This window comes from Motacilla alba, chromosome 1 (assembly GCF_015832195.1).
Source record: "Motacilla alba alba isolate MOTALB_02 chromosome 1, Motacilla_alba_V1.0_pri, whole genome shotgun sequence".
Lineage (NCBI taxonomy): Eukaryota > Metazoa > Chordata > Aves > Passeriformes > Motacillidae > Motacilla > Motacilla alba.
Window position 1 is genome coordinate 102,444,450 of NC_052016.1, and position 24,364 is coordinate 102,468,813.

The 24,364-nt window shown below is 34.1% G+C and overlaps 1 long non-coding RNA gene across 3 annotated transcripts in view; it reads right to left on the reverse strand.

The window, feature by feature from the left end:
* LOC119704513 overlaps nt 1-24,364 on the reverse strand; it is a 69,545-nt gene that overhangs the window by 11,137 nt on the left and 34,044 nt on the right. The window contains exons 2-4 of one of the 3 annotated variants that reach the window (XR_005257984.1): nt 16,927-17,006; nt 2,703-2,766; nt 1,330-1,422 (exon numbers count right to left, since the gene is read on the reverse strand). This is a non-coding gene — a long non-coding RNA (uncharacterized LOC119704513). Of the gene's footprint in view, nt 1-1,329; nt 1,423-2,702; nt 2,767-16,926; nt 17,007-19,881; nt 19,984-24,364 lie in introns of all 3 variants that reach the window. The other 2 variants (XR_005257983.1, XR_005257982.1) reach the window with 2 other exon arrangements.

Sequence of the window (24,364 nt, forward strand, 5' to 3'; positions counted from 1 at the left end):
CTACGTGCAAAGGATTGTTCTATAGTGAAAATTTGAAATAAAATCTGACTCCTAGAATTATATGGAATAATCTTTTTATTTGTTTATATATATTTAAAATAGCTCAAATTAATGACTGCTGATTTGTTCTGTGCTGAGAAACTGCTGTTCCTGTTTCATCCTGTAATTGTTATGGATCTTTTTTATATCTAACACACAACTTCCTGGATAATTTCCCTAAACATAACAGGCAAAAATCTGATCAGGGATAAAAGCAAAAAGCACAGTTTTGGTTAAGTAAAAAGATTGCTTAGTTTCCTAATCAATGACAATAGCATACATTACTCTCAATTGATAACGCAGCTGTCAGGGCCATCTTCATGTATAAATCAATGAAATTTTGTTCTGTACTCTTTTACTCTTTACTTTCAAATCTCTTCTGATCTCACTGAATTAGAATAGGTAGGCAGCTCACATGGTAGCCACTTCTGTAACGCAACACAGAGGATAAGAAAAATACTGTATACTTGCAAAAAAAAAAGCTTATATGGAATGAATACAGACCATATTTCATGACTATAATGTTTTTTTAAAAAACTTTAGGAAGTAATTGTCTTCCTTAATAAATATGTATGCCATAATAATATCTGAATTTTACAGGGTAAGGCAGTCTTTAATTTCAAAGTTATGTAGTTTCATTTTCTGTACCTCTGATATAGAATAAATTACAGTATCAGATTTGGGAAAAAAATAAATGTAGCTTTCAATTTATCTTCTGCATTTTCTTCACCTACCCTCTATTTCTCACATTCTACATTTCTCTTTTTTATCTTTATTCTTATTTTTATTAGCTTGAAAGGTGGAAGCTAAAGGATAAAAAAAAATTACATAATTCAAATTATCCCCATTTTGGCTAATAATATTTATTTTTCTTTCTTCTTAGTCATCTCAGTTTATTCCCAGGAACAATGAGCTAGGAATAGGAAACTCTCTTATCTGAACTTACTTGGTGGTCTCCTGAGAACAGTTCCTTCCAGAATCAGAGAAAAATTAGACCAAAGGACTGCTCAGATCACTAAAAGGGCATTGCATCTCTCTTGCTCACTCTTTATCAACAAAAGCAACAATCTTGAAGAAAGTCCATCCAACCACATTGTTCAAGGTGGGGTAGGAGAGATGGAGGTTGCTGGGTCTGGGCATTTGGTCTGAGTTGGAGAGGGAAGGAGGAGCAAGGCTCATACCCAAGGAATAGGGGGTGTTTATGGCCAGGGCAGAACTTGAAGGTCTGTGACACTTCCCCCACCCCAGGCCCTCCCCCTCCCACCATAGGAAACTGTTAAACATAATTACCTCCCTACACAGGATGAGCAGCTACCTGAACCATAGCTCTCAAAATCACTGGTAAGCTGAGAAATCTCTCCTGATTGTTTAGTTTTATGCTATCTGAAAAAAAATCAATAAAATAAATCATTCCATCTGAAAACTAATTTTAAAAATCACTTCCCTGGACCATCCCTAGATTACAGAAACTGACTCCAAGTTACCTCCTTTCAAAACAAGCTATTCTTTTGCTGACCTTTACTATATATTTTAAATTCTTTAAGTATAGAATACTTTGATTACAGAATATCTAGTTTGAATTTTTACAGTTTTTGACCTTGTTCCTTATTTGAGGAATTAGAGTGGGTTTCTCTTTTAGTATGAATTGAAGGCAGTTCTGTAGTGAAAGGACTGGGGTTTTTTTTCTGTTGTCTATATTAATTTCTATACTGTTATTGGATTTTCTTTTCTTCTCCTTTTTAGATTTGTAATAAGGGATATCAAAAGTATAAGTAAAAATTATGAGCTCTTGTGCTTTCATATAAAACTTAAGTTCTAAAAGAGAAATTAGAAAATTGTACCAATATATTCTAACTAAATTTTCACAATCTCAGTTATATTTCTTTAAGAGAGAGGGTCTAGGTTCAGTCTGTGGCAGATTTAAATTCATTAGTTTCTCAAATCTCTTATTTTAAGCAACTTTAATTATACTATCCAATAATTTTTGTCAAAAAAATTGGTTGTGATTTTTTTATTGGTCTCTTTAGTAAAAATAAATACTGATTAAGTTTTCTGTACTTCATATTCTTATTTTTCCATATTAGTCCTTCAAATATCTGTAGCAGAAGTATGTTATGTGGAATCCATCTCACTTACTATTGTCTTCTACATCTTAAAGGAGCACTTTCCATTTTCTTTTCACTTTGAGAAGATTTATCTTATTAGGAAAACCCAAAGTCCTTAATAATTGATTGAACAACAAAAATCCTACATATTTCAGTCCCATTTTCAAAAATATGGTGGCTACATGTTAAGATTTTACACTGCTTAACGTAAAAATCTTAATCTTTGGTCACCAGATTGTTACGTAAAATCACTGCTATTCCTCCCTCCTATATCTTTGCCAATATATCTCTGGCAATGTTATCACCAGCCCCAATACATCCTGTTTTCACAAACTTATCAATTTCATCTAAATCCTCACAAAAAGCTGTTCAGAGATTTTCCACACTGAGTTTGTTGGAGGCATAAAATTGCATGCACAGTGTGTGAGGATCACAGGATGGGAATCTCAAAAGCAGCACAGCAATCAAGGTAAAAGATCAAGACTGGGAAAATTACAAAATAACCACATGCAAGATAGAAAGACTGTGAAAGAATGTAATTCTCCTTATAATACTTACATATACTGTTACTGTAGTGATTTCCAGTTTATCAGAAACAAAGATATCTCATTACATTCACGGACTGTGAAAGAAGAGAGATATTATGGAGACTTCTTTTTTATATGAGAATTGTAAGGAAAAGATGTATTGAATTTGATAATTGCAGCATACTAGTAACTAGACTACTAATACTAGAAAACCTCCAAGCTGGCAAATTATCATTTCTACCTCACTCTACAGGTATTAGATTGCCTATTAAGAAAAGACTAAAAATTAGCCATTTTGTGTAACAACTTAGAAACTTTGAGATCAAGAATTTTTCTTTTTGTGCAATCCTTCCAAAGCAACACTTTCCTAAAAGTTATTTCTTGTAGTATTACTGCCATTAGGTATAATTAAACTTGAAATATCCAAACCTCTCAATAGTTAAGGTGTTAATCATCAAGAGAGATGTAAAAAATGAGGCTGAAATTTCTGAAAGGACATTAGCCCCTTAGCTACTATTTCCCTGTAACAGTAATTAAATATTTACATCTTTTCAGATACTTTGTGTATAATAATGAGACTACATAGTTCACTACTGAGAGACTGTTTATTTATTCTGAAGTTATTTTTCATCATTACCGTCAATTTTACCTAGGCAATAAGATCCTTTATTTTTAAAAGTGTAGATTCTATTAACTGAGATGAAAATATCTCCATAAGTAATTTTATCTGGAAAATTCTTAGATGCATATAAAAGACTTCAAATGTAAAACCATTAGCAATGTTTAAAGGAGTTCAAAATGTAGTCTCTAGAAATGTTTAAGTTCTTAAGAATTTTGTTGTTATTATTACTGGGTATTGATACAGTTTTTTCCTATAGCTGAATTATCTTCCCATGACTCCAAGAATAGTTGAGGTTATAAGGGACCCCTGAAGAGTATCTTGTCCAATCCTCTTCATGGCATAGAAAAATTTCCTCTGTTGTTGAGTGTTATGCTCTTTGGAGACTCAATGAATCCAATCCAATTTACTGGTTGCTTTGCAAATGGAATATGTATGAATAACGTGGCTAAGATAAACATGGAAGAAGGAAGACTAAAATGTGGAATTGAAATCTAACTATGAAACTCCACTATATAAGATAAGCACCTTGAGAAATACAGAATCACAGAATACCAGTGTCATTAATGAAGATATTAAGTAATAAGGTCCTGTGGGACTCCTGAGGGACAACACTTGTCAGTGATGTCCAGTGGGACAATGAGCCATTGAACACTATTCTCTGGATATGATTGTCCCACCAATTCCTAACCTACTAGATAATCCACCCATTAAATCCTTTTTTTTACAATTTTGAGAGAAGCATGTTGTGGAGAACTGTAAAGAGGCCTTACAGAAGTCCAGATAAAGGGGATCTATAGCCCATCATTTTTCCACTTAAAATAGACACTCCATTGTAGAAGGGCATTAGGTTGGTAAGACAGACCTTACCACTGCTGAAGCCATACTGGCTGTCTCAAATCACTTCCCTGTCCCCCATGTGTCTTAGCACAGCTTCTAGGAATTTCTGTTCCTTCTGTTCCTTCCCAGACACAGAGGTGAGTCTGGCGAGTTATTAGGGTTCTCCTTTTTTCCCTTTTATAGACAGGGTAATGTTAATCATCTGGTTATTGGGAACTTCACCTGAGTACCTTGACCTTTCAAATGTCATGGAGAATGGCTTGGCAAATATATCAGAGGGATATGTTTTGCCTGACCTTCCTCTTCTGGCTGACACACCTACAGAAGCCCTTGTTATTCTTTGCATCCCTTGCCAAGTTTAGCTCCAGCTTCTCCTTAGTCTTTCTTCCTTCCTTGAGAACACCTTGGGAACTAAAGAGAAGTAAGCCTCACCTCTGCCTGGGAAGATCATTGAGTAGATACTCCTAGAAGATATGCTAAGACACAAAAAAGACAAGGACGTGTTCTAAGGCAGTCAGCACAGCTCTGCTGAGGGCAAATTGTTTCTGACCAATCTGGTGGCCTTCCATGATGGAGTGACTGCAACAGTTGCCAAGGTAAGACTGACTGATGTCACCTAGCTCGATTTCTGTAAGGTGTTCAACACCGTCCTACATTGCATCCCTATCTCCAAATTGGAGAGACATGGATTTGAAGAGTGGGCGAGCTGTTCAAGAAGGAATTGGCTGGATGGATGCAGCCAGAGAGCAATGGTCAGTGACTCTTATGTCCAGGTGGAGACTGGTAAAAAGTGGTGTCCCCTCAGGGCTTTGTCTTGGGACTCTGCTCTTGAGTACCTTTTTCAATGACATAGAGAAGTCAAGTGCCACCTCAGTGAGTTTCCAGATAACATGGAGCTGAGTGGTGCAGTTGACACAACAAAAGGAAGAGATGCCATTGAGAGCTTCAGAGAAATCTGGGCAAGCTTGAGATTTGGGCCCAAAAGAACCACTGTGTTTTTTGGGGTTTTTTTTTGGTTTTCCATGTTTGATTGTCTGTTTTTCTTTAAGCCATATGCTAATTTTAATACATCTAAATAATACAAAATAAACATACTATACAAACGATGTTTTGGCTAATGATTAGCTTAAGTGCCATTTTTTACATCTTTTAATTTTCATTTATTTAAATTTTAACGCCAGCTGTATTTGTCATAATTAGATTGAATTTTGAAATGTCACTACCTCCACAGTCTATTTTCAATACACTTACTCCATAGATCAATTCACAAGAAACACAGAGGGTAGCACAAGAAAAACCCTAGTTTGCTTCAAAAGAAGCCAATTAACAAATCTCATTTAGTGTTAATTGCAACAGCAGTTCTCATCATGGTTTAATCAACACCTTGCTAAAGCAAGCTAGGAGAAAGCAAAAGATGGACATTGATTTCATGCACAGCCAGAACTGTACTGACACATTTCAAACACTGAACATCTCACAGATGGGAAGTCATTCCCAACAGACTGGAGTGGTTACTGTCCACAAAAATTGTTTTACAAAACTCAGAGGCTTTAGCCTTAGGAAAATAAAGACATATTTGATATATATTCTCTCAAGACACTAAGGAACAAAGCTGTATCTTGTATTGAATTCCTTCAAATGGCACATTTTTAGAACCTGTTCCACTGTCTTAGCTATAAATCTTGACCTTAGGTAGAGGTTCATTCTATGTCTCAAAGTAAAGTCAAGTGATCACATATTTCTGCATGTTAATATTGGCCTCTATAACCTGTAGACATGAAAAAAGCTAAACAAGAATTTCATGTGAGTGCATTCCTGTTTAAAAACAGTTGCCAGTTTGCAATTGTGGCTGCCATTCAGACTAAAAAAGCTGCAGTTGACAAGACATCAGAGTTGCTCCAAAGCAGAAGTTTTCTCATTTCACAAATGCATTAGTGATTCTATGAAGCTCTGAAATACTGCTTTGTGTGTTGGGCTTTAAATTGAAAAACTAATTTTTTTTTTTTTTGGTGCCCTTAAATGTTGGAAACATTGATGGTAAAACACATATGTGACAACAATGATGTGCACTAACAATCTGTAATGAAAGCTGATCTCAACAACTTTTCCACCTCTTAAAACACCTTACTTCGGAAGAGCAAGGCGATATTTTTCAAATAGCACCTGCATTAAATTCTTTAACAGTGTATGGTTAACTGAATTCAATTTTTGTCCCTCTGAAGTGTGTGAGTCTTTGTGACCATTGGAAAAGTCAAGAAAATTGAGAAAGACCTGATGTAATTTAGATATATAAACATCCATTTCAAAAGTTTTCAAGCAGAACAGCTGCATTTTATCCTATTCTCCATGCAATCCAATCCCATTTTAATTCTGATTGGACTTTAAACAAGAAAATGCAAAATTTGCCATTAAAATTAACTTCAGAATGGAAAAAAATCAAGATGTACAGTAATGAAAAGGTTGATATAACATTTACAATTTAAAGATCTTTCCATAAATTAAATCAAGATACAAAATGCTGGGTAGATCAAACCTAAAATCTAGTTTACTGATGCTGTTTACAACTGAGCCAGAACATATTTATAATCCTTTAAATTGCTTCAATGTTATTTCACCCCTGGGTCTCGAAGAGTTAGAGACACAGCCTCTTACTGTGTCTCTTTTAACTTCTCCAATCTGCTCTTTCTTAAAATTACCCAGTTTTTCTAAAGCAAGCAGTACAAAAATAACTTTCCACAGTTCAATGGCCATTTATGAACGTCTAAATTTTTGGAACTATCTGCAATTTTGATGGTTTGAATAGTATCTGAAGGGGGGGGAATTATTTGTTTGTTTGTTTGTTTCCTTGATGTTTGGTTGTTGGTTTGGTTTTGTTTCCTTCATATTCTGGATGTTTTAAATGCCTTTTCTTAGAACATTTGGATCTTTATTTTAGGTTGCCGGTTCTTGGCTTCTTTTTTCTGCCTCTGTCAAGGTCAGGATTGAAAGTACTCAAGATGATATTTCGTGTTGAGACTCAGATGTTTATTTTTTGTTATCTATATCACAATCTTACAAACCGTGAGTTCTGCAGTATTTCACTGACAAGCTACAAAATGGCCCCAAATATATCACTACAAGGTCTCTCAAGGAAAAACTATCCAATTATGAAATGACATCTAAATTATTTTCCCTTTTAACCCAATAACTAATCACTTGTATCTCACCATGTGGACTTTTCTGTCCAATTATGAAATACCACCCAAACCCATGAAGAAGAAGGTGAAGAAGAAGGACCAACCTCTGCCCTAAAACCTCCATCTTGCCTCATATATATCACTATATTTTTAAACCTTAAACCCAAAGTTTTCTACTGCATGATATTGCACACTTCTAATCAAACTGCACACCCATAATCTTAGTTCTATCATTCAATTTTGGAAGCCTTCTCCATGACCTCAGGTAAAATGCAGTGCTCTCCTGGGGGCCAGAGTCTGTCAGCGCAGAAAGCCTAAATTCTCAGCATCCAGGACTCTGGTATCAGATCACTTAGAGAAAACGAAAAGATCAATATAGTTTCTTGTGGAAGAATAATGTACCAGAAGAGGCAAATAAGTCTGTCATGTCCTAGTTAGCATGAGATGGATCAGAATGATGTAACAGATGAATCAAAAGCTGTATTTGTTTAAAAGAGCCAGTCACAGGAATACATAAATGTGACTCTAGTCTTTGCATTCAGTTTTAGAGTCAACCCCACACAGCCCTGCTTTTCTGCTGCTGAGAAATCTGAAACTACTGCAACATGCCTTTCCCTGCTTAATCTGCTCAGTTCAGCAACCCCTTATTTCATACAGAGAATCTTTATTATTATAGAGTGTTCCCATCCTCCTTTTATTCTGCTATACCAAGAAAATGTTGCCAGCACTTGTACTGAGGACTCCCTGTTGAGCCTCTCTAGGGAATACCTTGGTCTTTCAGAACCTGAAGCCAGCAAAATTTGAATACTTGAAACACTCTTTAGTAGTGGCCTTTTCCTTTATCTCTCTACCATCTCTACCTACCAGGTGTTGGGTTAGTTGGGCTTACACTTGGGACTTTTTTCAGCTATGAGCTCTACATAAAACCTTATGTACAACTATACAATATGGTATTTCTTTCTAGATCAAATCGGTGGCTAATTAATTCAAGCTCATTTCATTCTTCATGTCTGTGTATTTCTTTCCTAGTCATTTTATTACATATTGAAGCAGGCTGGAAGATCTTGTAGGATAAAGAGGATTTATTTCCCCTTTCTCTAGTGGTAACCATAGCTGTGTCCCCAAAATCTCAGCACCACAAACAGCACACAATACTAGGCCAACCTGCCCTTGTGATCATGATGTATCCACTTCCAGGTAGAATAGCACCTAGAAAATAGTGAAAATCTAGAGAATAAAAAATATGAATATTCTTTGTGAATAGGTACTAAATTCTTACGTGAACTTTTCTAAAAGGAAAGAGAAAGAAAAAAAAAACCAAACATTTGGCCAGTTTCTTGCTTTTCCTTGCCAATCGGAAATCTTTGAACGGATCTATGTTTGAACAGATCTGTGGAACTTACTCCTACAATTGTCTCTAGAAAGTTCATGCAAAACTGAATTTCAGAGGCTTAGCAATATTTTATGCTGATCAGCAGAATTATTTCCTGACATTGTGGAAAGTAACATGACATCTCAGCACTTTTAAAGAAATGCTGAAGACCCTATTTTTTATAAAACTGCATAATTAACAATTTGTGTCCATTGGTGCATCATTGTGAAGGAAATCTCAAATTACAAGAATTTGAGATTTTTGTGAATTGATATAAAAAGACTGTGATGAAAGTGTTTGTGGATTCTTTAAATAGACGTAGTCTAGAATAGGGATACAGGTAATTTGGAAAATATTAGCAAAGTATGGGGCTAAAGTATTTTCTGGTCATATGATATGTAAAATTACCTTGTTCATAAATTTCATCACAACAAAAACATTACATTGAAGAAATTTTCCAACAGATCAGTTAATATTGAAAGATGAAACTGATATCTTTATTTTAAAACAACTCAGACATGTTTTATAGTAGGCTGTAATATGAAAAACTAACAAGGTGTTTATCTTGTACTCCAAAGGGAAAATGATGCAGAGATTAAAATAGAGAAGTCAACAAAGCTTGAGGTTCTTAATTTAAATTTGGAAAAAACTTGGATTAATTTATATTTTTTTTTCTTAGGACACAACTTGTAAAAGCAGAGATAATTGCATTTATCAAGAGCTTGAGCTCTAATGATGCTTATACCAACATAATTGTAATCTAATTATTTTTCTGCATTCAGGACAAATGGTTATTGTTTAAATCAGTAAATTTATTCCATGGGGCGAGAGAGATCCTAGCAATTACTACCTTCCTGCTCTGTGTGACACTTATCTTGAAATGAAGTTTGTAGCTCATGGACTCATTGTCTAGTTCTTCTGGTCCCCTTTAGGTCTTTTCCTTATTGTTCCCATGCACATATTCTTCTGAAGCTGGCATTTTGTTCTAATTTTTCATTTTTGCAGACAAGTTTTCCTGTGTCTTGCAGACTCATACAAAGCCCAAAGTCTGCTCCAGTAATCCTGTCATCTTTTTGGGATGGCCTAGGGTAAAAGTGGGTCTCAGGTTGGCTCTCAGGGTTTGGCTCTGCTGGCTCTGCTTTGTACCAGACAAGATTTCTACTGAGGACCCCCTGTTGAGCCTCTCTGGGGAATACCTTTGCCTTTCAGAACCTGGGGCCAACAAAATTTGAATACTTGAAACACTCTTTAGTGGTGCCTTTTCCTTTATTTCTCTACCACCACTACCTACTGGGTGTTGCATTTGGTTTGCCGTCGGGGCTTTTCTCAGCTAAGAGCTATACATAAAATTTTAGTACAACTATGGATGAGTGTATAACTGAAAAAAACCCATCAATTTAAGAAATTTGTAAAACCACTTCAATAGAAAATAATTAGATAGGATTTGATGGCAATTTATAAGGTTGACTGAAAATATATTACTAAGAAGCCAATGAAGTGGAAAATTATACATACACTTGAAAAAATATTAAAATTATAGTCCATCTGTGTTATCAATGGTTTTTCAGTTGAAGGCAATGTGATAGCATATGAAAACAGAAGAATCCTGGTGATCCTTAGTCTATGAAAAATATATACACTTGAGTTCAATGTGTCATAGTATATTTTGTCTGTTATAGCAGTAAACAAAGGACCAGCTTTTGCTCTCACTGTGCTCTACATGTTGAGTAATCACTGGAAGCTACCATTCCACTCTCTGAAGGAACTGAGATAAACATTCAGATTTAAAAGTATTTAGAAATATTAAAATATTCTTGTGTTTGTCCTGAGCAATCCCATGAAGATGCAGGTATAGGCATAATAACTCATCTATAACTCAGCATCTAGACCAAAGCTGACAACTGTTCTGAAGCAAAATGTGTTACTATTCCTCTGTAGTGTTCTATCTTTATTATTTTTTCCTGAAAAATTATGCAGGATATGCTGAAAAGCTACTTAAGGTTGTTACCATGGTTAGAACCACAATTATAGAAATCAATGACTTTTACCCAATAAGGGTCTGTTATACTTTAAACTCATCTGGAATTTTGAGGCTTTTGTTTAAAATTCCATAGTCAATAATGCATACACAAAAACCCTTAATCCATTCTTTAATTTCTGAATTTAAACCACATTGTTTCACTTCAAAATTCTGTTGAATCTTGTAGGCTTCAAGAACTGAGCTTCAAGAAACCCAAATATAAATTTTTTAGTATATTAGAAGTTATGTTACATACTATATGAAGAGTGGGGAAACTTCGGCACAATTCCTCCAGTAAAAAATTTAGATGGACATCTCAAACCTTTTTTTTAATCAAGTGAAGGAAATAGGTAATTTTAGGGTATGAGTCAACTCATCCTCAGTTAGAAATTAAGTTCATCAGGTCTGATAAACTACATCTCCAAATGTCCATTGACTATAAAGTCATTTTAGAGGAAAAGTTTAACTATAGACAACTAAATCCAAGTTCTATCATTGAGGAAAATGACCTCAGCAAATGTGTACTTCTGCTTAGGGCACATGCTGAATACACTGACTGAGTTCTGGAGTAAAAATATTTGTGAGTGTTATTTTTTATTAAGATAAAGGTAGGTAAACTGGTTTTGGGTCCCACTTGTTTGGCAGTAGGTCAGTAGGGGAAGGTGATTCAATTCACTTTGCAGCTTATGGTCATACCCATTTCTTTCCTACTCACTGGGTGATGGAATAGTTAATTTATTCAGGAGCTAAGCATATTTCAGGCAAAAAAGAAAAACAGTTACAAGAAATATGATGCTGTAGTTTAAGTGGACATTTTTTTAGCAGACAGATGCTTAGCCAAATGTTCTAATAAATTTTTAGTATTAAAGAGTCAGCACTGTTGTGCTTTGTTTGGCTGTTTTGTAAAAGTAGAACTCAGAGAGCGCCAAAATCAAAAATTGAAATCAAAATCCAGGTGTGAGAAACAGACAATTAAGAAAAATGTATTTATTTTTTTAGGAAGGCACATACATATGTGAAAAAGAGTTATTCAACTCTGTTGAACTTAGGCTATTCTAAACCTTTCCTAAGCAAGTATTTAAAAAGACTTAAAGGTAAACACACTATCAGATATTTCCTAGGGACTGCAGGAACATTCAAGTAATACATAAGTTAAACAAATTTTAGAATTGACACCAAAAATTGGTCCCGTGTTGGTGCTAGTCAGATGAACATAGTAGAGGTGCATTGTTCACACTACCTGTTATATAACCCAGAAAGATAATGAAGATTTAAGCTAGAGGACTGCATTAGAAAGTGATGGTGGCTTTCTCATGTTTTTGGACTGACAGGTCAGATATCCAGGTATATACTCTTTAAATTTTTATTAATAGAAACCCAAGCAGATTTTTCGAAGTTAGACAGTTGTAGATAGACTGGAAGAAAAAGGAAGGAATCTAAGAAATGCTAATCTTCAAACACAAAGAAAATTATTATTTTATTTATATCATTTATTTAAATAGGCAATTGCAGGAATATTGATAAAATATCAGGGAATACTGATAAAATATTCTGGAGTATATGTGAAATGAAAATACTACTTCTGAAGTAAAATGGTGTTTATGAGAAGCAAACCATTCTGACTTGCTAGGAAGTATCTTTAAGTGAATATGCGGACTGTGCATTCCGCAGATCTAGTTTCTTAGATTTTTTAAAATGCTAAAGATTGATAAAATAGTTTTTCAATACATCTGTATGATGATATGAAATCAAATTTAAGAAATCCAAATCAGCTATTTTCTTAGGGGCGGCACATATCATAAGGTCTGCCTGCGAAGCACTAGTTCAACCAAACAGCAGATGGGTTTGTGGATCATGGTTAGTTAATGTACATTTTCAAACTGAGCATATCAAAGCTCAGACAGGGAGACAGATAACCCATAATCCTTTCTTTTATGACTTCATTGCAGAAAGATATGAGCATGATATCACCTGAAATAAATACCTTTGTTACTGAGGCACTCTCCAAGTTAGAGTTCTGTGACCATTCACTCTCAAAATGAGAACATAAAACTCAAGCTTTCAAAACCCAGAGTAAGACTTATAAGACTACTGCATAAAGATTTTCTATAGACCCATAACAGCAAGCAGGTTATTTATGGTCAGAGTTACTAAGTCTTGGAATAGTTTAGGCAGTCCTGTCAGTTGTTGGGATACAAAGTGAGAAGCAAGCCTGTCTGTCCAGGATATATTATTACATCTATGTGTGATGGAAAACTTTGGAGTTGGCACAAATACAGATCTGTAAGTGAAGGAAAGTGAGAGGTCTGGATTTTTGTCAGAAAAAAAGGTCTTTTTAGGAGGGATTTATGCAGAATGCACCTAACCTTTTTTAAAGAAACTTTTAGTCAAAAAAAAAAATTTAGAGAGGTACCAGTGCTGTAATTCTGTTTTAGGTTCCCAGGATTACAAGTACAAAAACTGTTGACTGAAGATACATCCTGCATTCTAACCAGGGAGTTTACACTTTTCAGTAGTATTAACCTTGTCATATAATTAAAATTTCAAAGGTCTGTGTGATGGCAGTTACATGTCTGATCATATTCACCAAAGGTGTCAGACTTCAGGCTTATTAAATAGTTAACTAATAGTAGACATACATACAAAAAGTACTTTAAGAAAATCAGTGGCATTAAAAAGCTTATTTATAAAAACTAGTTTAATCAACATATCATTCAGAGTTGAAGTCACAACATACATAGAGCTGTGCAAGACAAAAAAATAACCATATACACTACTTTTTACATTTATTGGTCCCTGTCCACTGTGGCAGGATTGGGGGTGGGGTCAGGGAAGAGCACAGCTTCTACACATTTTGTCTTAATCTAATTGCTGCTAGGATGGTCATTTCTCTATTGCAAAAGTGGCATCTGTCTGCCCCTTATGGTTATGCACCATACATCCCTCCTACTTGAGTTACATTTTGTCAGATTTTTCTGTGAAATCAAATTTTGGTGTTACACAAGCTGCATCAATTTCTGCTGTTCGTAACTCTTAATTTTGTACTTAGACCTGAAAAGCTTTCAGTTTAATGGGGTGAAAAAAAGTTCTGGATCCTTGATGCTGGCAAGATTTAGAAGTAAATAACACAGGTTCAAAAGTAAGCAATGAGCAGCATGGAAAAGTTACATGAAATTTATTCCTAGAGAATCAAATCCTGGTAGGTATCCTTATGTCTCATCTGCTTTTTACACCAAAGATTTCACAGAAATAAAGTGAGAAATATACTGTGATACATTTTGAGGAGAGAAAGGTCCATTTTATGAAATATTGCTGTAAACTTTCAGATTAAATCTTAACCTGCTGCTCTCCTCTATGAAGAAGTGACAGCCTAATGTAAGTAGTTGTTGAAGTATGTTTTTCCCATTTCTCTCTTCTATTTCCCATTGCAATTTCCATTTTTACAGCTCTTCAAAATAAGCACAGCATGTCATCCCTTCACAGAATAGAAGAGAATGCTGCATGTTTACGCTTTACAAGTTCTAACTCTTATGTTCTTCACTATTCTCCTTCTCTGAAAAAAAGCAAAGAGCCCCAAAAACTGTTATCAGTAAGGAAGGTTACCAATATTATCCGTGAGATTTCATTGCACTGGTGATTCTGATAACTTGACATCTAATCTCTAATTGGAAACCGCCATAGGAGATTCTGAATGTAATTCAGCAACAGAAAATCTTTCACTGACTTCAGCTATGTATTTTTAAGAGAGAATATAAAACCAAAAATTTAAGAGGATTTTTAGTGAATCTTAATTTTAAAAATAGCTAAAATTATTATAAGTTTTTTCAAATGTTTCTAAAATATGAACAAAAACTATAGAGACTATCTAACATACATGGTTTCTTTTTAAAATTTAAGTATTTACTATCAATGAAAAGAATTAATAAGCAGTTTATAAAATAGTACATGACTTCTTAAACAAAAATTAATAAAAAAGAAATTAAACTAGATTATTAACATTTGATAACCTAACACTATTGCTTCTAAGGTACATTTTATGTCTTCAATAATAGGTATTGAAAATGGTATGCCATATTTTGAGTATTTTAGTATATTTAATATATAGTATAAATTTGACAAATCCAATTGAGGGTAAATCTGTACATCTTAAATATATTATAGTTAAAATAATAATGTTATATCATAATACTATTATATATTATTATATATATACATCTCCAATAGACAATGAGCAAAATTTTGTACACAGATATTGCTTGATAAATAAAAATCTGGATTGCATTTATTCATTATGTAAATTACCACTTATTTGTATTTTTCTTTAAGAAAGGTGCACTTACCATGTGGTAAATTTTATAAGATGGGACCTTTAAATTTTGAAGATATTAAAAAAAAACTTCCTAAATTTCTTTTCTTTATTTTAATAAAATTAAACTTTCCATATTGAAATATCCTCATCATACCTTCCTTTAACTAATAAAGTAGAAGGATGGGAACAAATATAAGAACTGAAGAATTTAAGAAAAATAATGAGCACAAATCAGAGAACAAAGAGGGTCATGAGGATACGATTAGCAGAAAAAAGTTTGTTGAGGGAATAGAGGAACAGTACTGAAGAATAGAGAGAATTTGGGCAAGAAAGCTTCAAGTTTCAGAAAAATGCAAAGACATAAATAAAAACAGACAAAACCCTTTAAAATTAGGATATCTTATGATGGAATTAAAAGAAAAAGCATTTTTAAGTAAATGTAAGTACTATGAAATGCTGATACAAGATTAAAAAATGAAGCCCAAATAGAGTGCAATATTAATATATCAGTAAGAAGCAAGATTTAAGGAAGGCAAGCTAGTGATATGGTAATGATATGCAAAGGATACGATGACATCTTTCTGTGCTACAAGAGATCAGAAAGAGCTTATGGAGTTTTCACCCAGCATCTATTGGAGACTTTGGCATACACATTTAAAATTCTGTGTGAAACCTGAAATGTGAGTTCTGAAACTGTAACCATGCAAATTTCTTGTGTATTACAAGGAAAAAGATAAATTCAACATAACCTTTAGTTTATGAAACAGATATATATGTTTTTAATGTAAATCTTACTTTCCCCTCCCTCTTCAATCAGGTATTTTATTATTCAATCAGTGCTACTTTTACTATAGTCATCTTCAGTTGTTCAAGGCTGTAACTTTTCCCCAATATGCTTTTATTGCGCTTTCCTCTACCACACAGCACACATTTGCAAGGCAAAGACCTACATTTTCTTCAGATGGGAAAAAAAGGAAATTCACAAGTCCACTCTTCCAACATAGATCAAGAGGCACCAGGCGAGAGTATTCTCAGTGTAAGTGTTCTCCATCTCCTCACCCATTGGAACTGGGTTATGGTACACTCAGGATTGCAATGATTGGTGTCACCTCAGGGTAACTGGTACTGCAATTGCTGCCATCACACCATTTTAGCTTCTGGAGCCTTTTGGGACATACACTCTCATAATTTCTGCTTGGTTCAAATTACTTGATCTATACTACAACCAGTAACTTGGTTTCAAATAGCCAATGCACCAATAATGTCAGTATCTGGTCTTCTACCCAAGTATTTTTTTTTTTTGTCAGTATTATAAAGAATGGAGGAGGAGAGAAGCTTTATATAGTCTCACCAGGGAGAATGAGGTTAACATACCAAAGCTTCTGTACACCCAGGACATTCACAAGAGGGTGATCAACCAAGACAGAAGGCACTAGAGCATACATGCAAGACGGTAACGGAGTAAGCAGTAGACTGGGGACTAAAACGTGCCCAGACTTCAAAGATGCATTGCAAATATATCCAGTGCACAAGATTCAAGTCCAGCTCTGGATGAGAGTACATGAGACATTTTACTTTTTAGCCAGAAGTTTAGTAGTTTCATTTTTCTCCTTAAAAGAAACTGAATAACAGTAAAAAATAAGACAAAAACCCCATTCCCAAAATCCCTCCCAAATCTCCAAACAAACAGAAAACATAAATCCTTGCAGTCACTATGACTAATTTTTACTGTCTACGGAAAAGCATAGGATTTTTTTTAAATACTTTTTCTACCATCAGATCTGAATGCTATTTTTTCTGTAGAAATGTTGAATAGTAAATGTTAGAATGATAAAAATTATGTGTTTGTTGATTTTGCCAACATTGACAATAAATACCAGCAGTGAATATTATGTGTTCAGACACCAGTCCACACTTACCTGGGATAGACTGCTAATTTGTTTATCACAGATCATCACCTTCAGGCAGCAACAGTTTCTTGTTTGCAGCTGAGTTTAGTCTGTGCAGGTAGGAGAGGTAAGGGAGAATTATGGTAAAAATGTATTAGTAGCATCACTAATCAAAGACAGAAAATACAAACATTGTGGTTTTAGGGCTCTTGCCTGTCAGTTTTATGAGGCTAAATTACTTATCTTCGTTTATATGACCTAGATTATATTTTGCATCTCAACACTAACCCAATTTTTTGCATTTCAGCTACCATAATATGAGCGTTTCCAGCTGGGCTCTGTCAGCCTCTGTTCCACCATAAATCATATCTGCCTTCTCATTCAAAGATGCTGACTGATGAGGCAGAAATAACCCAATCTCAGCTGGCTTTGTGGCCTAGTTACATCACAGCTACAGCAGGAATGCAGATTGCCTCTCTGATCTTTTGGATAAAGCCATAAAAAAAGTTATATCTCTTTCAACTTACTGTTTTGGAACTCTTCCAACTCCTCTAACTCTTTTCACTGAGTACAGAAAAAGTGCTTATTCTGCAAAATGGTCAACAAGGTCTTACCAATACTAGAAATTGGAAAATGGTAATTGGTCCATTGCCATAGCCATGAAGCACAAATATACAGGTTAAAAAGAATTCAATTTTCAACTGAACGTCTTGTTATTAGGCTAATATTGAAAACAAGTTAGCAAGTTATGCAGTTAATGTCTCAATATTATACTTTAATATCGAACACCAGCATTCAGGGTTTAGGTTTTAACTATAAAGGATTGAAATGAAACATGAAAGGGATGAAAACATAAAATCACTACATCTGTGACTGCTGTAGGACTGATCAATACAATACTCGAGTTCCTGTGTTTTACGATTGCCTTTCCCTGGTAGTGAAGAAGGTAAAGCAAAAGCACGGAAGTTTCTTCCTACTTCTAAGCTTCAAGTTTGTACACATCTTGCCCTTAGTGTCTTACATTTTGAGCTAGTAAATGTTACTACATGTCCTACAATTATTAGTTTATCTTTCTTAGTGTATTTTTAGAGAGAAGGTATATAAAGGTATATATTTTTGGGTTTGGCTTTTTTTTTGGGTGGAAAAAAAGATATTTTAAAAGTAAAATAAAGGGTTGCTTAGATGTAAAGATGTGCATGAATACAAACAGTTATATACATAGACAAATATATAAGATGCATAGTACACTATTCATTTATATGATAATGAGGCTATGAATACAAAATATCTAGATATGATTTTTAAACCACAAAAATTCTTTACATCCTCCTGTTTATTCTTGAGGAAGAACAGACTCCTGGAACCTCCTTTTGTAGATACTTCCTGATATGACTTATTATCATGTATATATAGATTTATAACCCACAGCCTGTGATTCAACAGGGAAGAAAAAAGAATAAAAAGAAAGCTGGTGAAGTGGTAGGACTGTTGGATTCCTTTCTAAGATTTTATATCAAGTTTATAACTTTTCCTCAATTTTTCCTTTATCTTAGTAACTTAAAATTCAACTGATTAAGGGGTTGATCATCATAAAGTTAATTAGCAAAAGAAAATACTGTGTCTACTATGACTAGAAGATAACTGGTGTGATTATGGAAAAGGAACAAATGCCTATCAGATATGCAAGCCAAAAAAATATGTTCAGTATAAATGGTCAAAAACTACTATTATTGCATAAGGACTTAGGATGACCTCATCTGGAACACTACATACAGTTTTAATTGCCTCTGATAGGAAGATTAATGAAGACTTAAACAAATGTGGAGAAGGCTGCTGCCATGGTCAAAAGAATGGGCATCCTTTTGTTTAAGAGCATATGTTAAAAATTGGCTTGTTCATCCAGAGAAATTAAAAATCTGATAGGATATGACTGTTAAGTATTAAAAAGACATTTGGAATAATATCACAGAGGCAAAAATCTGTTTGAGGTAGAAGACAATGCTGACACAAGATAAGTGCCATAAATTATCCAGTAATACTTTTTTGCCCTTGATGAAACCATTCTTATTTCCTGTTTTGTTCTTGATTCATTTAACTCTCTTTATCACTCTGAGCTCTTCTTAAGCATTCCAAAGAGGAAGAAGCAGGACTTTTGCTTCCATTCATGTGTGATGATCTGTGGAGTGAAATTCTGCCAAGTATGAATTTTAAATAGAAATTATATGGAATTGTTTGTCGTATTCTTTTCAGAGCGCTTAAATTAGTATGTTAGAACTTAGTTTGTTAAACTGGGCCACATCTAAATCTCGTAATTCTTCTTTGTATTTTGTAGAGCTTCCCTTGATACCTGCATAAGAGCTAAGCATAAATTTTTGCTTACCATATAGTTGTTCTGTTACCAGCAAAATTCTAAGCTTATTATGAAACTGAAAAACTTACAGAGGATATGCCAAGCGTATCTCATTGAAAATACAGAATTTTCCCTGATTTCTCAGTGTAAATTTTCTACTGATTGCTTTTCAATTATTTTGGAATCCATAATTCCTAAAAGCAACGTGAAAAATATCACATTGTCTATTTTGATGAAAGGACGCATTTATAGAAAGCCTGGCCAGCAGGTTATGTATCATATTTAAACCCAAAAGAAAAGAGAATGTGTCCACTGGTGATATTTCTTATTCTCTATGGAGTTTCATTTGTACTTTATTTTGATTTGGATGACTACCGAGATGAGGACGCAAATATGATTTTAGGTTAACGCTGTTTATCATTCCCATCTTTAGTAAAGCTGCATTTATGCATAAATGCATAAAGTAATGCTTTTACACATGTTACTGGGGCTGACTGGGATGAGGCAGATTGTCTTCATAGCCATATGCATGGTCCTGTGTTTTGGATGTGTGGCTAAAACAAGGTACCAATATTTTGGCTGTTAATGAATCCTGCTTTTACAGCATCATGGCTTTGCTTCCATCCTTCTCTTACCCGGCAGGTGATGAGGCTGGGGGTGCATTAGAAACCAGGAGGAGACTCAGCCAGGGCAGATGACCCCAAGCGAACAACAGGATATTCCATGTCATATGGTGTCTTCCTTAGCAATAAAAGAGAAAGAAGAAAAAAAAGGAGACCTTTGTAGTTATGGTATTTGTCTTCACAAATAACCATTTCATGCACTGAGGCCCTGCAGTCTAGGGTTGGCTAATCTGTCTACTAATGGGAAGTAGTGAATTAATTGCATTTTACTTTGTTTCTGTGCTCAGTTTTAGCCTCACTTATTTAACCACTTTATCTCAATCCGTAAGACTTCTCAGCTGCTTTCTACTATCTCCTGACCCCGTGGGAGAGGGAAGTTAGGCTGACTGAGGATCTCTGTTGATGTATGGCCATGGTCAGCTACTGTACGTATGACAGTAAGATAAATTTAATCCTAAATGTCTAGGATAGGGTCTCAAAAAACCAAAGGGAAGTGAAAAGAAGTGGAGTGCAAACTACTGAGAGTACATATAAAAGACAAGAAGGAAGGCTTCTTTATACTCTTCACTCTTTTGTTTTTTTTCTTTTTTTCATGTAATAAAAGGTACAAGAATTTTCCTTACTTACAACTGTAAAACACTTGGACTTCAACATTATTTCAACAGAGGTAACAGTGACAATGATTTTGAGATTCCCCATGGATTAAATTGTACCAATGACAGAAATTTAAGAAAGGAGAATGCAGAAATGTACAAATCTATGGGACTTCTAATGTTTCCATACTGTAACTGATATTTCTTGGTCTTTTTGATAATATTTTTCTGTCTCCAAAATCGTCCTATTTTCACTTGTTTTTAGGGGTTCCCAAGAATAAACATCCTAGGCTTTTGCTCAAAAATTGCAATTAGCAATACTAACAATTAAGTGACATTTTTTTAAAAATTTTCTATGGAAGAAATAAAGATAGAAATCTTTACACATACACACACACACACACACACAGAAACAAACACCTAGGAAGTCAATACATAGTGAAATAAAATGCTGTACTTCTGAGAAGTTGTTGAAGAGAATGAGTAAATGATGTGTTATGTCTCCTTTTGTTATAAAGTGCAATTCAAAGTATAGGAAAAGAGAAATATCATTGTGAAAGGTAAAAAATTGAACTGGAACATCACCAAAACACACACTAAGGTCATAGAAATAAATATTTCATGTACCGTGACATGTGTACAACACAATATTGCTCAGGGGATAGATCATGATCCCATTTATAATTCCTGGGAAGAGAAGAAAGCCTATTCAATGTACACAAGGAAAAAATACCTGAAGAACAGAAGAATTAAAAAGTTTTCAGAAAATGGCTATGTAGAAAATGCAGATGTTTCCATTTGCTACTGAAATTTTATTTTAATTTTAATTGTTGTCTTCTATATTTAGTATCATAAATATCATTTGTCACCTAATTGCACTGTAGAAAGAAATAGGTACACTTTTGATAATTTTATTACAGGCTATATTTTATTTCAAGGGGGAAAAAAGAAGAAATAGATGACCTAATGTAGTAATGGATCTTACAGCAATGATAAGGAAAGAAGAGAGAGACTTTTGATTTAACTACTGTTTCAGTTGCAAAATTGTCCCATAAAGTCAAGAGAATAAAAAAATTAACATAAGTATATGGGATTATATCTGAGATTTAACCATAAATTCATGCATATTTAAATGTAACTATTTGATGATTTAAAAAACAAACAAAAATCAGACCAACAATGCACAGAGAAAACCACAGATCACCCACAATAATATAAGCTGCTTCGAGGAAAAATACAACAATAGTCAGCAGGAGATTATCCTGTATATCCAATTGGATTTTTCCATTAAATTTACTTTTTTTTCAATGCACTAAAGCTTAGAGCTTGGAGCATTTCCTTTTCTATGATGCATAGATACACAAAAAAGACCCATATTATTGTCATCCACATCTGTGATGCGAGGAACATCATGAAAGAAAGATTTGTGTTAGAAGCAAGTAATACTACGCCTGACAAATGACACAAAGCACTTTTTTATTTTTAAAGAATGCTGTAATATGAATGAGCTATTGGACAAAAATGAAATTATGTAGTTTAAATTATTTAGCTAGTCTGGGTGGTTTCAACTGAAATGAATTCAGGAGTAATTTTATGAGTAGGTCTGCTCTCTTCTGTAGAAAGATCACATTCTGAAGAATGTATATGCAGGTATATGCTTTAACCATTACTATAAAATCACCTTTCAACACTGTTAAGTGGTTTTTTGGCTTGTTAGTGGCTTGGGCTGGGGTCTTTTTTTTGTTGTTGTGGTTTTGGTTTCATTTTAATTAGAGCAGGCTTGCTAATACCTAGGGCTGCCTTTTTTACTTATCTTCTCTTTTTTACTTCATCTTCTCTTGTAGTTAAACACTCAATTTTCATGTGACACAGGGGTAGATCATATCAAACCTGAAAATGATTAGTTTAAGTAAGCAGAAACACATTAACATTTTCCAAACTGTGACACATGCATTGTTGGAAAGTTAAATGTGCATTAAATGTTCATTCAATTTTACATATCTCTGCAAGTTTTTATCTCATAAGTGTAGAGTTCTTCCTCTACTTTCCTTTTCCTGTTAGCCTCCATCCCACAAAAGAATAGATCATTATGGAGATGAAGAACACACTATTTTGTTAGTTTTTATCAGAATGTACCCAAGTTTTCCTCTGTTTCTGGCTTTTCTAAATGAAAAATTACTACTCCTGTCCTCAAATATGTTCTAAGGTGTGTATGCAATTGTCCTCTAATATATTTCAGTCAAAAAGAAATGGGCTAGCTTAAATAATTTAGACAGTAGCTACTCTGACTGATTCCAACTGAAATGAATTCAAGAACAATTGGATTAGTAACCCTACCATAAAATCCATGAAGGTGCTAATCTGCAACTCAGGGCCACATATACAGCACCAGTTTTTTTCTGGCATGCCTAGAACAAGAAGTAATCTTAAGTGGTGCACAACTGGTGCCCCCTCTTCCAGTTAGTGAAATGACCCAATTTCTGAATAAAGAAAATAAAATAAGAAATAAGAAAATGAAATAAGATTGAATAAATCAAAAATACTCCCACCTAGATGAAATTCTCTCAATTTGCTTTGTTAATGGGTATAAATCTGATCTTTTTCTGTGATCTTTCGTTCATTTCCCAGAAAACACAGGAAATTGTGATCTTTCAGTAATATGACACCAGGGAAAGTCCATTTCAAGGTGAAAAACTCCTCTGGGTGGAATGCTGTCCTTTGTGTTCATTTGTGATCTGCAGGTGCTTGACAGGAAATGAGCATGGTTGTGGCAGGACTTCTCTTTGAAAAATGTCTCAAAGCATTACTGATGGGAAATTTAAAAAGCTGGGATCATGTCTGAGCTGCAGTACAGTACTCAGCTCACCAGATCTGTTACTGTCTATCAAGCTCAAGAACAGAACATTATTTTCATTTCTTCTTCTCTATGCTCTCAGGACACCTTTGAACTTACTGCAGCATGAAAGCGGAGACTGAAAACTTTGCAAAAACTCCCAAAGTATGAAGAAACAACACAATAAACAATTAATATATTTTGTCTGTGAAGATGTTAACAAAAATTATGACAAAATTCTGTCATGTTTGCACCTGTTCAGTTCTTCTCTTGAAAAGTTATATTAATTTTTTGTATTGTTACTGTTTAATGTTGACATTGATTTCTGAGGAGTTTAATATATTTGAGACAAAAACCTGTTCTTTTAAGCAATAGTCCACTATTAAAAATACTATGAGAAATGATCCAAAACTGCTTGTAACTACAGCACAATTAAATTTCAAGTGCAATTTTTCTGTTGACTTCTAAAGTGTCAGTGATAGTGTAGTTAATAACAATAAAAAGATAAGTTGGGAGACTGAAGGGACATCTAGAAAATGCTTAGGAATATTAGATATTGTAGTAGTATTTTTTTTAATACATTCAAGGAAAGATGACCAATTCTGAACTAGCTATCACCACTACAGTTTATTTATTTTGGTTTTGTTTTGTCTTCTTTTATATTAAATACTCCATGCAGAAACCTTACAGAGAGAAAACTAATATTGAATGAAAATTTCTATTTTGCTGAAACCTTTTTCTTAATCAGAAGCAGTCACTGAAAAGTATTATCTCGGCCACAAAAAAGAAAATGCTAAAATTTCTTCCTTTCACATTTTTTAATCCTTACCTCATTCGCTCTGCAACTAAACCTATTTTTAATAAATATCTTAGACCTGGATCTACAGAAAAAGAAACAGAATTTCTGTCAATATACAAATTGATATATGAAGTGGACTATGTGTCTGTATATATAGGACTTGGAAAAAAAATAGATATGGAATAAGATAAAGGCTATAGAACTACATTTAGTAAGTACACAATTACTTTAAATAACATCAGTTTGCCTATAAATCTCCCCTTAAATGAT